The 13932-nt window shown below is 38.9% G+C and overlaps 1 long non-coding RNA gene across 2 annotated transcripts in view; it reads right to left on the bottom strand.

The window, feature by feature from the left end:
* The window catches only part of LOC118764027, a 19402-nt gene extending 7276 nt beyond the window's left edge, over positions 1 to 12126 (bottom strand). The window contains exons 1-2 of one of the 2 annotated variants that reach the window (XR_004999811.1): positions 11994 to 12126; positions 662 to 665 (exon numbers count right to left, since the gene is read on the bottom strand). This is a non-coding gene — a long non-coding RNA (uncharacterized LOC118764027). Of the gene's footprint in view, positions 1 to 661; positions 666 to 3886; positions 3893 to 11993 lie in introns of both variants that reach the window. The other variant, XR_004999812.1, reaches the window with a different exon arrangement.
* Positions 12127 to 13932: the final 1806 nt, after the last annotated feature.

Below are 13932 nucleotides of genomic sequence, written 5' to 3' on the forward strand. Positions count from 1 at the left end.
TGTATGTATGCATGCATGCATATATGTATGTATGTATTATGCATGCACGCACGCACACATGCATGCATGCACACACGCATGCATGCATGTATGCATGCATGCATGCATGTATGTATGTATGCATGTATGCATGTATATATATATATATGTATGCATGTATGCATGAATATATGTATATATGTATGCATGCATGCATGCATATATGTATGTATGTATGTATACATGTATGTATGTATACATGTATGTATGTATGTATATATGCATGTATGCATGAATATATGTATATATGTATGTATGTATGTATGTATGCATCTTATATGCTTACATACATACATGATTACATACACCTGGTGGTGAGATTCCAGTTCTAGAGTTGTGGGGAGCATGTAGTCACTCCTTAATTACCAGCTACTCCTAGGTATGTTCTGACCCAGAATGGTAGTACCTATCAGGGTCCCATTTATGAGTTAAATAGATTGTCCTGGGCTTGACATTCCACTGCATCCAGTGATGAGATTCCAGTTTCGTGGATTTAAATGGCCAAAAGCTGTGTGGAAGACATCACTTCCCCCACAAGTTTGTGGTTTGTATGGAGTCACCCCTTAACTACCATTACTCACAGGTTCACTCCTGTTATTTTTGACAAAGCTGTGGGGAAGACAGCACTTTTAGGGGAAAGCTACTCTGGCATAAAACTTGTGGTCAAAATAGTACCAGGCATCTTGCAACCTATTATGGCAACATAGTATGGCAACCAAGAAACCTGGAACCTGCTATGGTAACCAAGAAAGTGGCAAAAGAGCTATACAAGCTTTGGCCATTTAAATCCAATGATGTACAGATGTCTTACTGTCCTTTCCATTCTTGATGCATTTTATATTTTATAAAGTTCTATGATGATAGATGCATAGCAACATGTAAAGTCATATCCATGCTCATGCAAAGACAGAAGTAAATCAGAGGAATCAGGCTGAATGTGGGACACCTGTTATCTGACAAGATGAAGCAATTGTCATCATATGTATGGAAGCACTCCGTCGGTTACGACGACGAGGGTTCCGGTTGATCCGATCAACGGAACAGCCTGCTCGTGAAATTAACATGTAAGTGGCTGAGCACTCCACAGACACGTGTACCCTTAACGTAGTTCTCGGGGATATTCAGCGTGACACAGAGAGTGACAAGGCCGGCCCTTTGAAATACAGGTACAACAGAAACAGGAAGTAAGAGTGAGAGAAAGTTGTGGTGAAAGAGTACAGCAGGGATCACCACCATCCCCTGCCGGAGCCTCGTGGAGCTTTAGGTATTTTCGCTCAATAAACACTCACAACGCCCGGTCTGGGAATCCAAACCGCGATCCTATGACCGCGAGTCCGCTGCCCTAACCACTGGGCCATTGCGCCTCCACTGTCATCATATGTATAAATCAATGGAAAGAATTCGATGAAATTGTTAATTTCCATGAGAAGTAGGAAAAAGAAAGACAGCAGTGTTTTACATCCTCTATTTTTGAAAACTGGCTGCAACTGATGGGAAACGCAATGCAACACAATGTGAGCTTCATATGTAGAAAGGAAGTAATAGGAATGGGAAGGGTAGAAGATAAGGGAAGCGAAATGAGAAGGAGAAGCAGGTGAGGGTGAGGTGGAAGGAAAACCGAGATAAGAAGGGCATTGAAGGATAAGAATGGGATTATTGAACTAAGAAAGGATGTAGGATTAGAATGGAAAACATTCATTTCAATCCTTTGGTGATATCATAACAAGTTTAAATATGAAACTCTGTTGCTTCTATTTCCTTGACTATGCAGCACTATGATGGGTACATGCCACATGATAGGTGAGTAATGAAATGGCTTACATTGAAGTGTATGATGACAGGTTAGCAAGGCATACATAGTAGAGTGCCTTGAAAGTTCTTCCAAAAACTGATCAAGAAGGTGACAGCCTATTTTCCCAATTCAAAGAGCATTGTAAAGTTTACAGATGATACAATAGAAGTTCTAGATTATATGGTATTGAGACTTAAGCCTGGTGATGATTGTAGTATTGTTAATATAGGGGCAGGCATTGCATCATTAGTAAGGACACTTAAAAGTGCCTGGTTGTGTGGTGCTGGATGCTATAGAGTTTCTTAATTGGAGGTTGCCAATGTGCCTATCTTTTTTTGAGAGTGGTGGTGCAGGAAAGATCGGAACAACTGTGGGGTCAGAAATAAAAGTCAGAAGTTATGGATGAATTTGTTTTTCAGTGGTAGGCCAGATGGGAAGAAGGTGTGAGAGAGAGAGAGAGAGAGAGAGAGAGAGAGAGAGGAACCCATTCTGTGGGTGTGCATAAAGAGAGTAGGAGAGCAGCAGTGCAATCAGTGGCCTGGCCCCATTGGGGTGCAGATCAAGGGTTTCAATTCAGAAGAAATGTCATATTGTCTCATTTAAGAATTTGAAATTCAAATCAATGCTGCAGATTCAGTGAAGCTGAAGCTGAAGGAATTGAAACAAGGATAACACAGACTTGGTGTGTTTGGGGTCACACAGTTTGACAGGATCTGATTAACATACATGCACACATATATGTACATACTTGTGAACATGTAATAAAGGTAAGAATACATCCATCTATATAATGATGATGATCATCATCATTTAACGTTCATGTTCTGTGCTAGCATAGGCTGGATGGTTTGACAGGCTCCAGTGGATCCAAGGACTTCATTCTGTTGAATGTTGAATACAACATGGACAAAAAGCAAATTCGCACAATTTTCTTATTCCAGTTCAAGCTAGGCTGAAAAGCTGCTGAAACAGCTCGTGATATCAACGATGGGTTTGGCCCAGGAACCACAAATGAACATACAGCACAATGGTGGTTCAAGAAATTTCGTTGCGGTGACAAGAATCTTGAAGATGATAAACATAGTAGTCTGCCATCGGATGTTGACAACGATCAACTAAGAGCCTTAGTGGAAGCCAATCCTCACACAACTGTTCGAGGCCTTGCTTCTGAATTAGACGTAACGTATACAATTTCCAACCACTTGAAAGAGATTGGAAAAACAACAATACTTGAGAAATGGGTGCTGCATGAATTGAATGACGACAAAAAACCCCCAGCATTTTAAAGTGTCATTTTCCCTTCTTTTACACAACAAGAATGACCTGTTTCTCAACAGGATTGTGACTTGCGATGAAAAGCGGATTCTTTACGACAACCAGCGATGCTCAGCTCAGTGGTTGGACACCAATGAAGCTCCATAGCACTTCCCAAAGCCAAAATTGCACCAAAAGAAGGTCATGGTGACTGTTTGGTGGTCTGCAGCTGGTCTCATCCATCACAGCTTTTGGACCCAGGCGAAACCATTACAGCGGAGAAGTACTGTCAGCAAATAGATGAAATTCATAAGAAACTTCGACAACAACATCCAGCATTGGTCAATAGAAAAGGACCAATTCTTCTCCACAACAGCGCTTGGCTGTATGTCACACAACTGACCCTGCAGAAGTTTATAAAGCTGTCTGCATTTTTCACAACATGGGTATACCAGTGACATTCAAATATTTTCCCGGAAACTATGGTTTTAAGTGAAAGGTCAAACTCAAGATGTTGAGTTCATCTGTTACTGTATAGCTACTGAGCATACTCAATGGATGTGATGAATTTGTACTCATACATTTACAAAAAATGACAGCCAATACAGTAACTTCATTCCAAAATGTAGCAATCTTTACAGTATTTTAAAAACAAAACACTGAATACCTGTAGTTTTAAGTTTGTTCTCTGCAGTTATTTCCACCTGTCTGTTCTTTGAGTGCAGGTAAGACACAATTTTGCTGCTCATTAATTGATATTATTCTCATGAAAACAAAGATAAGCAGCTAGCAACTTCAAACTAAGAACTGGAAATATTTCCTCGTATTCAATGTGAATTATTTTCACTCAACTATATAGACTTCTATTAATAAATCATTTTATAATGGCTATTAAAATCTGATTATAGTTAAAAACTGTTGAGCTGAAAGAAATCTTTGAACATGTGAATGTTACATTTCATGGCCAATACTCAAGTTGTTAAAATCATAAAATAAAGGAATAAACTATTGTTTTCTAAATGTTTTTATTTTAATGAGCTCCAGTAGCAGAACAATATTTTGGTCATAAACTGTCAGAAGCGAAATATCCAATAAAGAAGTAAATTCTTAATTTTATACAAACAGGGATAAAAAAGACTGAAATAGTTTACTCTGTTCAAATCGTGACAGAATCAATTTTGCCTTTCATTTTTGTGGGATCAAAAAATTGATACCAACCATTAGGCACAGATGTGGCTATGTGGTAAGAAGTTTGCTTCCCAACCACATACTTCCAGGTTCAATCCCACTGCATGGCACCTTGGGTAAGTGTCTTTTATTATAGTCCCTGGGTGACTATAAAGCCTTGTGAGTGGATTTGGCTGACAGAAACTGAAAGAAGCCCATCATGAGTGTGTGTGTGTTTGTGTTTGTCCTCCACTACTGATTGACAACCAGTGTTGGTTTGTTTACATTCCTGTAACTTAGTGGTTTGGCAAAATAGCTGATAGAGTAAGTACCTAGCTTCATAAAATAAGTACTGGGGTCACTTATTTGTTTGACTGAGCCCTTCAAGATGGTGCTTGATCATGGCCTCAGTCCAATGACAGAAAGAGGTAGAAAATGAAGGACATAGAACAAAGAAGTTTTATTGAGTCCTCTCCTTTAACCCTTTAGCTTTTAAACCAGCCATATCTAACCCAAATGTTTTACCTGTTTTCTGTTCAAACTAGCTAGATCTGGCCTTTCACACACACCTACAATATCATTCTAAAAATAAACAATCCATCATCAGACTCTTGAAGCTATGAGATAATGCATGATAAATTCAAAACAATATGAATAAATAAGCATTACATTTGACAAAGTAATCTGAACCCTAAAGGGTTAAAAAGATTTGTGTTATGCACTAATGATTCTGCTAGCTCACCACCTTATCATCATCATCATCATCATCGTTTAACGTCCGCTTTCCATGCTAGCATGGGTTGAACCAGATGGCTGCATCAGGCTCCAAACTTGATCTGGCAGAGTTTCTACAGCTGGATGCCCTTCCTAACGCCAACCACTCTGAGAGTGTAGTGGGTGCTTAGGGCAGTACTGGCAACGGCCATGAGCCATCTGCACAGGAGCCAGTCAAGCGGAAACTGGCAACGACCCCACTCTAATGTTTTTTCATGTGTCACTGGCACAAGTGCCAGTAAGGCAACCTGGTAACGATCATGCTCAAATAGTGCTTTTTACGTGCCACCGGCACGGAAGCCAATAAGCTGCTCTGGCAATGATCACGTTCGGATGGTGTTCTTAGTGCTCCACTAGCACAGATGCCAGTCATCAAATTTGATTTTGATTTCACTTGCCTCAACAGGTCTTTGCAAGCAGAGTTTAGTGTCCAATGAAGGAAAGGTACGCATAAGTGGGTTGGTCACACCCCTGGCATAGGCCACGAGGTTATGGTCTCATTTAATTCCTAAAATTAATAGCTTCAAATTTTGGTGCAAGAACAATAATTTGGGGGGAAGGGGGTACGTCAATTACATTAACCCCAGCATTCAACTGGTACTTTATCGACTTCAAAAGGATGAAAGGCAAAGCTGACCTCAGCAGAATTTGAACTCAGAACATAAAGATGGATGTAATACCACTAAGCATTTTGCCTGGCATGCTAATAATTCTGTCAGCTCTCCACCTTAGTTCCTGAAAGTATTAAAACTTCTTTTTGTTCTGTAAATTACATAGAGGACCTTTAACAGTTTTTTGAAGAAGCAACTTAATTCTTAATGAAACAATAAAATAAATCTTTATATTCTCTTTTACTCTTACTCTTTTACTCTTTTACTTGTTTCAGTCATTTGACTGCGGCCATGCTGGAGCACCACCTTTAGTCGAGCAACTCGACCCTGGGACTTATTCTTTTGTAAGCCCAGTACTTATTCTATCAGTCTCTTTTGCTGAACCGCTAAGTAACGGGGACATAAACACACCAGTATCGGTTGTCAAGCAATGCTAGGGGACAAACACAGACACACAAACACGCACACACACACATATATACATATATATATACGACGGGCTTCTTTCAGTTTCCATCTACCAAATCCACTCACAAGGCTTTGGTCGGCCCGAGGCTATAGTAGAAGACACTTGCCCAAGGTGCCATGCAGTGGGACTGAACCCGGAACCATGTGGTTGGTAGACAAGCTACTTACCACACAGCCACTCCTGTGCCTATGAAATTATTTCTTTAGAAAAAATAACCTTGTCATGCAATTTCCAACTATTTCGTTTTGGTGTCACCTGTTTTGGTGTCACTGTTTTGGTGTCACTGATTTAATGCAAACTTATTTGACATCAGACATTTTGCTGTTTCTTCTCATTCCCTCCTCTCTCTCTCTCATTCTTTATATTTATGCATGTAAGCATTTAGAAATATGTGTCTGAAGAAGGGGATTTCTCCTTCTCTTTCTCTCTCCTTCACCCTATTTATATGTGTATACTCGTAGTATAACCCGGCGGTGCTCAGGTTTGTTTTTTAGTTGCAAAAATTCTTTCCGACCCTTTAGAATTGGAATTTTTGAAAAGTAAAAATTTTGTATTATGTAGCTTGTTATTCTCTTTAAGTGAACATTTTTCTGGTTGAAATACACTGGAAAATGGCGACACAGCAGTCAAACAATCGTTAAAAAATAGGGATTTTCATAGAAAAAAAGCACCTTTTTGATGTAAATAATTTTTGGTGTTAACATGGTCCGATTTGAATTTTTTTCTTCTATGGAATAAAGAGCAAGCCTTCTTCTATCATACTCTCAATTTTAGTCAACTTGCGTCACAGGGTCTTGGAGGAGATAGTGTTAGTTGAAGGCTACCAAACCTTCCACACACACAGACAACTTCAGCTTTATATATATAGATTTCTGTGTGTAGGTATGTGTAGGTTTTTACTTTCAGTGCCAAAAAGTACTGTTGCCAAAATGGGCTTTCATGTCCAGTCATCTGTGCTAAGTCACCAGCATCCAAACAACCAATCCCACTCATCCCATTCCATTTAGTCAAACAAACCAAACTCAGCATTTCTTTTCATTTTTTTAAAGTCTGATGATTATTCTGTTGGTTTCTTTTCTTGCACTACTAAGTTACAGGGATGCAAAACAAGCCAATGCCAGTTGCCAAGTGGTGGGGGGGGGACAAACACAATAACACATACATACATGAATTCACACACACACACACACAATGGGCTTCAAACTGACCTTGTTTGATCAAACGTTCTGAAGCCTAGCCAGAATGAAGTCACTGGTTTCTCTTACCAGGATTACGAATATAGATCCATTTCTTATCTCTAGTTACAATTTAATGCCATAAATGGGCATCTTGCGGTTCTGCCAGCAGTTGTTTGCAAATATTCATGTCTTTGAGCCTGGTCATTAGTCAGTTCACGAGGGGCTTTTCAACAGTGTCCCTTCATAAGGCTAAACTTATGGAGGTGTCAATTGACAGTGTTTTGTGAAAGACAAAGTACTACCTCATTTTTTTTAGCTTTCACAAATTTTCCACAATCAGACCCCAAGTCTTACTACCATACTGTATTGCACTTCATAATGCAAGCACCCTACAAAGTGGTGTGTGTGTGTGTGTGAGAGAGAGAGAGAGAGAGAGAGAGAGAAAGAGAGATCATCATCACCATTGTGCTAACATCCACTTTCCAAGTCTTGCATAAATAAACGCAATCTGTTGAAGATGAATTTTCATGATCAAATACCTTTCCTCTCACCAGCCCTCACTTGCTTTCAAGCATGGTAATATTTCCCATCGCCAGACGTGTTTTCACAGAAAACTTGAAGTGGATGACATTGCATGTTTAACAGTGATGCTCACTTACTGCTATCACATATTGTCAAGACAATGAGTTCCATACCAAGTTATTAATCTCACAATGCCTAAGCGAAATATCTTTATATATAAAACTGAAGTTGTGTGCTGCCTGTCTCCTACGATTTAGATTCCTAACTACTCCCACATTTTGTGGTGCAGTTTAACCAAAACCGGGTTATCTTGTAGTCGTGATTCATATCGAGCCCTTCTGGGTATTAGCGCGCGTCTACGATGAGTCTACGATTTAAAAAAAATTTACCATTATTTTTCCGCATTTTTAATGTATTTTTTTGCTATTTTATAAGGGAAGTAACTCTCTAAAATGTCTACGATGAGTCTACGATTTAAAAAAAATTTACCATAATTTTTTTCCATTTTTAATGCATTTTTTGCTATTATATAAGGGAAGTAACTCTCTAAAAATGCTTATATAGTTATTTCCCTTACAAACCCGATACTGCTAGTATATGTATATTATAACTTAGAAGTTCAGCAGAGGAGACAATAAAATAAGTAGCAGGATTTTTTAAAAAATAAGTACTGGAGTCGATTCGTTCAACTAAAATTCTTCAAAGCGGTGCTCTAGCATGGCTGCAGGCTAATGACTGAAACAAGTAAAAGATAAAAGATCTGTGTGTGTGTGTGTGTGTGTGTGTGTGTGTGTGTACAAACTTACTGTTAACAAAAGTTGGGATTCAGTTATTTCATAAATGAAAAATGCATTAAATACTACCAGGGAAAAGCACCACTGATGCTATATTCCTGGTAAGGCAGCTGCAGGAGAAATACCTAGCCAAAGATAAGCCCCTGTACCTGGCTTTCGTTGACATGGAGAAAGCCTTTGATAGGGTCCCCCGATCCCTCATCTGGTGGTCAATGAGGAAACTAGGGATAGATGAATGGCTGGTGAGGGCTGTGCAAGCCATGTACAGAGATGCCGTAAGTAAGGTTAGGGTTGGCAACATGTACACAGAAGAATTCAAAGTAGAGGTTGGGGTCCACCAGGGTTCAGTACTCAGCCCCCTCCTATTTATCATAGTCCTCCAGGCAATTGTGGAGGAATTCAAGACAGGCTGCCCTTGGGAGCTCCTCTATGCTGACGACCTCGCTCTAATTGCTGAGTCACTATCAGAACTGGAGCAGAAGTTCCAGGTGTGGAAGGAGGGTTTAGAATCGAGGGGCCTTAGAGTCAACCTAGCTAAAACCAAAGTACTAATAAGTAGAAAGGTAGACAATCCACAAATATCCTCAGGAAGATGGCCCTGCTCGATCTGTAGAAAAGGTGTAGGTAGAAACTCTATAAGATGTACCCAGTGTAAGCTATGGACACATAAGAGGTGCAGCAATGTCAAAGGTAGGCTAACTGGGAAGATAGTTTTTGTATGTGGCAGATGCTCGGGAGCATTGACCTCCGAAAATCTGCAGAAAACAACTTCCGTCACTTTCCGGGGGAAAAAACTAGAAGTAGTTGATAGCTTCCGCTATCTAGGTGACCAAGTCAGTAGTGGGGGTGGGTGCGCTGAAAGTGTAACTGCTAGAATAAGAATAGCCTGGACAAAGTTTAGGGAGCTCTTACCTCTGCTGGTGACAAAAGGCCTCTCGCTAAGGGTAAAAGGCAGACTGTATGATGCATGTGTACGAACAGCTATGCTACATGGCAGTGAAACATGGGCCGTGACTGCTGAGGACATGCGTAAGCTCGTGAGGAATGAAGCCAGTATGCTCCGATGGATGTGTAATGTCAGTGTACTTACTCGACAGAGCGTTAGTACCTTGAGAGAAATGTTGTACCTAAGAAGCATCAGTTGTGGTGTGCAAGAGAGACGATTGCGCTGGTATGGTCATGTGGCGAGAATGGATGAAGATAGGTGTGTGAGAAAGTGCCAATCCCTAGCAGTTGAGGGAACCCGTGGAAGAGGTAGACCCAGGAAAACCTGGGACGAGGTGGTGAAGCACGAACTTCGGACGTTAGGTCTCACCATGGAAATGACTAGAGACCGAGACCTATGGAAGTACGCTGTGCATGAGAAGACCCGGCAAGACTAGTGAAGCCATATCCCGTGGCCCCTACCTGGGACGTAGTCAGTCCACCTGTGCATACCTTCCTTATTGTGACACTTGAGAAGACCTGTTGAGGCAAGTGAAAATCAAAATCAAAACCAAATCAAAATAGATGTACATCAATGGAATTTGTATCCTTTATGGTACCAGTGCCGGTGGCACATAAGAAAACCATCGACTGGCCTCCGTGCTGAGGGCACGTAACAAACACCATCCGAGCGTGGCCGTTCGCCAGCCTCGTCTGGCACCTGTGTCGGTGGCACATAAAATCACCCACTACACTCTCGGAGTGGTTGGCGTTAGGAAGGGCATCCAGCTGTAGAAACACTGCCAGATCTGACTGGCCTGGTGCAGCCTTCGGGCTTGCCAGACCCCAGTTGAACCGTCCAACCCATGCTAGCATGGAAAGCGGACGTTAAACGATGATGATGATGATGATGATGAAAACATACAGATAGGACAGACACCAGGACTTTAATTCTTAATCAGTTATCAACCGAAAATGCTAATACCTAGTTTCAAGCCTTTCACAATAAGACTAGGAACCTTGTATATTGGCAGCATCTGCAAGATTTGTGCTGAATTAGGGCTCGAGCAAACAAAATAATACAGGGTGGACATAAGAAAAATAAACAACAGTAATTTGAAACAAGGACAATAAATAAATAAAGCTTTAGGGCCAAACACAAGAATGGTGGATGAATGCCTGGAAGAAATCCTCAAATGTATTATAAAGAACAGAATTGAGAAGTGAAGAGAAGAAAGTTGACCAGCATGCTCAGCATCCAGTGGGGAAAAGGCAGAAAATAGAAAACCAGTCACTAATGTGACTCAGAATATACTATACTTCTAAGAACCGTATGAAGTTTGTTAGGGTCATAGCTTGTAAAGGATTGTGGTTCCCTTTTAATTTATTAGTCTTTTTCTTTCTTTTTTTTATCAACTATCAAATCTATCAGTGTCTCTTTAGAATGGATAGACAGAGAGAGTTGACAGTTTATAGTTGGGTATGGTCATAAATATTGTCAGGATTTAGAAAATGTATGAGTAATTGTCTATAAAGGAGGCTGGGTAGGGGAAGAACCTAAATCAAGATGTTAATTATCAGTTTAAGGGGCAAGACACAAATAAAACCTATGGTGTTAATACAGAGGAAATTATCATGGGTTATTATGGATGATCATATATAAACAATATTGTTATGTTGTGTAAAGATAAAATTTAAGATTACTAAAAATGATATTATAACCAGAATAGATAAACTGTGTACATGTACCAATTTTCAACATTAGATTACATAGAATTAGTTTAATATTCATTCCTGTATTTAATTATTTACTTATAAGGTGGTTTCTATAAACATTGCTCTTGGTATTTACTTATGGAACACTGGGGCAATAAATCACGCTATCTTTGTATTAAAAATCGGTAAAAATAAGTTGTGCACAGATACATACGCATATTTAACTATGTGCACACATGCAAATATACACAAATATTCGTACTTTATTATGGGTATGTTATCATCAACTCTTCTAGACTTAAGTAACTAGAAAGTTTATATCTCTCTTTAAGAACATTAATAACTTATAAGAGATAAGAGGTTAATAGGTAGAGGTATCAAAATAAGAAAACAAAATAATAAGAAATTATAGAGAATAGTAAGAAAATATATATAACTTATTATTATATATAATACTAGCGGGTAAGTTCACATCATATATGTCACTAAAGCTAATTTCTCCTGTCTAGGTTCAAGTGCAGCACCTATAATTGCTAATTTCAAAAATATTTAAATGTACAGGTGACACAATGTACACATGATACCCTTAGGTTTAATCTGTTATTAACCAAGTTGCTCTTAAATGAACCGCTTCAAACGGTTGTACTGCATCACCTCTTGAAATCTTGTTGCTTGTTTTGATTATATATCATCACCATCATCATCATCATCGTTTAACATCCGTTTTCCATGCTAGCATGGGTTGGAAAGCACAAATAAAGGTTACAAACCTCATTCAGGGATAGCAAAATCCTATGAAAGTACCGGTTAGTTACCTATACAAAGAATATTGAACATTACAGTTAATACTCAACTGCAAGGTAACCATGTAAACCGTGGTTTATATATATATTTATTCATTGTAATAGGATAAGAAAATAGAGAGGTAATTAATAAATAATACCTCTGAAAGATTCGACTTTCAAATAACTTTTAATCTTATTAATTAATTAAAGTCTGGAACTGAAACAGCTGTAAAGGATGTTTGTCAAATTTTTAATTGATAAATAATAATTTAATTACCTCATTATTTTCTCATATCATTATATTTATGAGTGGCTGTGTGGTAAGTAGCTTGTCTACCAACCACATGGTTCCGGGTTCAGTCCCACTATGTGGCACCTTGGGCAAGTGTCTTCTACTATAGCGTCGGGCCAACCAAAGCCTTGTGAGTGGATTTGGTAGACGGAAACTGAAAGAAGCCCGTCGTATATATGTGTATATATATATATATGCGTGTGTGTGTTTGTGTGTCTGTGTTTGTCCCCCTTGCATTGCTTGACAACCGATGCTGGTGTGTTTATGTCCCTGTTACTTAGCGGTTTGGCAAAAGAGACCGGCAGAATAAGTACTGGGCTTACAAAAGAATAAGTCCCGGGGTCGAGTTGCTCAATTAAAGGCAGTGCTCCAGCATGGCCGCAGTCAAATGACTGAAACAGGTAAAAGAGTAAAAGAGTAAAAGAATATATGTACATGTATAATTGGCTTCTGTTAGTTTCTTTCTATCAAATTCACTCACAAGGCTTTGGTCAGCCCAGAGCTGTAGTATAAGACACTTGCCCAAGGTGCCGCCCAGTGAGGCTGAATTCAAAACCACATGGATGGAAAGCAGGCTTCTCAATCACACAATCGCATTTGTGCCTCTGTGTTTGTTATTATATGTAAAAGGATGAACTCGGAAGATTCATGTATTTTCATCCTTAGTGGGTTTGCTCATATTTTTAGCATCATAATGGTGTGTAGTTGTTTCCATGGGATCAGAAGAATCTCAGAAAGTGTAGTCAAGAAGTTTGCTTCCAAAGCATGTGGTTTTGAGTGCAGTTCCACTGCATGGCACCATGGGCAAGTATCTTCTGCAAATTAGCCAGTAAAATGAGTCTTGAAGCCAACAACAGAGATTGTATGCAAATATTATTCTGTCAACAATTCTATTTTTCTCTGCCAACCAAGACACAATATAATATATTTATGTACTGCAAAACTATTTCAACAAAAGCCCCAAAGTTTTTGCTCTGCTGATGAGGTTAGATTAAGATTGGATATGTCCACAGTTGTCTCACTTATGTGCCTGAAAAATGAAAATTATGTCAGTCATTGACTAATAATATTATATTACATTACTGCATAATTATTTGTTTTTCAATGTTTCTAACATTAACCTTGTAGCATATAAACTAGCCATATCCAGCCCAAATATTTTACCTGTTTTTATGTTCAAACCATCCAGATTTGGCCTCTCACACCTACCCTACAATGTCATTCTAAAATAAACAATCACATAATTGAAACCTTAAAGCCATGAGATAATGCTTGATTAATTCATAAATAAGCGTTACATTTAATAGAATAATTTGAATGCTCAAGAGTTAAGTATAATGACACTAACTTAAGTATTCATGTAGTTTTCTTCTACTGTTGTCACCCTCTTCATTGTAATTGTGGTGGAATATAAATAATTTCAATTTTAGGCTGGGAGAAAGATATGTTCTTATGTTCTTTCAGAGAGTTTCCTTAGAATTGGTTGATCTTGATACTGTAAGGTTTCTAGTTATAAATTATATGTCAAGGAATATTGAATTATTGTATGTTAGTTTCAGATTCTATTGGAGGACATAGAGGCTTTTTGGAAGCTGTTAAGGTTGGGAATTGTTGA

This window comes from Octopus sinensis, linkage group LG6 (genome assembly GCF_006345805.1).
Source record: "Octopus sinensis linkage group LG6, ASM634580v1, whole genome shotgun sequence".
Taxonomy (NCBI): Eukaryota; Metazoa; Mollusca; class Cephalopoda; order Octopoda; family Octopodidae; genus Octopus; species Octopus sinensis.